General features: G+C 41.5%; 1 pseudogene; it reads right to left on the reverse strand.

Annotated features, from left to right (window-relative positions):
* Window positions 1–1,009: 1,009 nt before the first annotated feature.
* On the reverse strand, window positions 1,010–1,890 carry LOC127684047 (olfactory receptor 50-like; annotated as a pseudogene).
* Between the last annotated feature and the right edge of the window lie 573 nt (window positions 1,891–2,463).

Below are 2,463 nucleotides of genomic sequence, written 5' to 3' on the forward strand. Positions count from 1 at the left end.
GAAAAGTGTTCAATGTCCTTAGTTATCAGAGAAATGCAAATCAAAATGACTCTGAGATTCTATCTCTAGCCACTCAGAATTTCTAAGTTCAACAACTCAAATGAAAACACATGCTAGAAAAGATGTGGAGGAAGGAGGACACTCCTCTGCTGGTGGGTGTGCAGATGTATACAATCTCTTTGGAAATATATTTGGCAGTTTCTGAGATAATTGGGAATAGTTCTATCATAAGACCCAGCTATACCACTACTGGGCATATACCCAAAAGGTTCCCCATTCCACCACTAGAACTATTGCTCCATTTTGTTCACAGTAGATTTCTTGTAATAGTTAGAACCTGGAAATAACCTAGAGGTTCTTCAACTGAAGAGTAGACAAGAAAATGAGGCACATTTACACAATGGAATACTACTTAGCTATTAAAAACAAGGACAACATAAAATTTGTGGGCAAATAGACAGAACTAGAAAATATCGTCCTAAACGAAGTAACTCTAACCCAGAAAGACATGAATGATATGTACTCACTTATCAGTAGATATTAACCATAAAGTATGGGATAACCGTGCTACAATCCACAGACACAAAGAAGCTAAGTAACAAGGAGTGCCCATGAGAGAATGTATGAATCTCACCCAGAAGGGGAAATAAAATAGACATTGGAAGTGGATGGAGGGTGGAAACTGTTGGGGAGAGGAGATATGAAGGAGAAGAGGAGTGGGAGTGATGGGGGTTGGGTGGGAGATAGAAGGGAAAGCAGTGGGAGCACATCGCTGAGGCTCCTTGGATAATATGGACTTGACCCATGATGAGACCAGTAGAAGCTGAGAATATGGAGCCTGAACAACCACCTCCTGTCATCAGGCAGGACTTCCAATTGAGGGAGGGAACATCAATCCTGCCACAAAACCTTCAACTCCAAATTTGCCCTACTTACAATATATATAAAGAACTTGCTCTCATGCTGAGCATATTTCTCAGTGCTCCTTTTATATCTCTATTTCCTTAGACTAGATGAAGGGATTCAGCATGGGTGTGACCACAGTGTACATCACAGCCACAATTACATCCTTGTTATTACTGTTATTAGGTGAAGGAAAAGAATATAGCCCAATGATGGCTCCATAGTACAGGGAAACCACAGAGAGGTGAGAGCCACATGTGGACAAGGCTTTGTAGAATCCCTTGGTGGAGGGAGTTCTTAGGATGGTGGTTCCAATGTAGCCATAAGATACCAGATACATATCAATGGCACAGTGATAATTATCACTCCTACAGTGAAGATAACCAGTTTGATTATGGTGGTGTCTGAGATAGAGAGCTTAGGCAGAGCAGAGAGGTCACAGAAGAAGTGGAGCAGAGTATTGCTACCACAAAAAGAGATATGGGCAAGAAGAAGGGTATGTAAACTGGAACTGGAAAAGGACAAGACCCAGGATACAGTTAACAGTAGGACACAGTCATCATGCACACAACATGATGGTTGTGTAGTGCAGAGGGTGGCAGATGGCCACATACCTGTCATAGGCCATGGAGGTCAAAAGAAAGCTGCTAAAATCTGCAAAAAATAGAAAATAATACTCCTGGGAAATACCCCTAGTATATGAGATGGATTGACTGTTCGTCAACATTTCATGAGCATCTTTGGAACTGTGACTGATGAGAAAGCGATGTCTGCGAAGGCCAAGGGACTGAGGAAGAAGTACATGGGGGTGTGGAGGTGAGAGTCCAGCCTGATGAGCAGGATGATAAGCAGGTTCCCCAGCACAGTTGTCAGGTACATGGCCAGGATCAGGGCAGTGTATATGCCTTTGTCCTCTGCTCGAATGGGGAGCCCCAGGAGGATGAATTCAGATGTGATACTATGATTACTCCTTCTGATATAGTTCATTTTCTCCTTCTCCTTTCTCTTTCTTCTGGAAATGAATGAAATAGAAACATGAAAAAGAAGTACCCATGGCTCTTATGTAACTCCTCCCTCATTTTGAAATCAGTCTGTCTGTTCATTTTTACCCCAGCTCAGCAATGTTTGGCAGTACTAACAAGGTAGTGATTGTCTCATCAAGGCACATCAACTCTATAGCTTTTGGAAAAACTAGGAAGTACTGTTTTGTGAGTTCAGATGGAAACCTAGATTAGGTAATTAGGATGTAAGGTCATGAGAATTACTAGTGTCTGGTGACAGTGGGATTAGAGCACGTGAAGAACAGGCAGTTTGAGCCCAGGTTCAGCCTGGAAATGTATAAGGTTGAAGGACTCTTGAGAAGCTAGGTTATGAAAGCCTTTCCAGTTTACAACATTTCTAGTTCTAGTCTCAGGGTAGTAGAAAGTATTGGTGCATAAAAAATATTCAACAAAAGAAATAACCAAATTTCTAAATAACTTGCTCTCTGCTGATGTGAGGAGCAAATTGCAGAGCAGTGTTGTACTTAAGATCTTCTAGTTGCTTCAATAATTTAGACAT

This window comes from Apodemus sylvaticus, chromosome 5, assembly GCF_947179515.1.
Source record: "Apodemus sylvaticus chromosome 5, mApoSyl1.1, whole genome shotgun sequence".
Lineage (NCBI taxonomy): Eukaryota > Metazoa > Chordata > Mammalia > Rodentia > Muridae > Apodemus > Apodemus sylvaticus.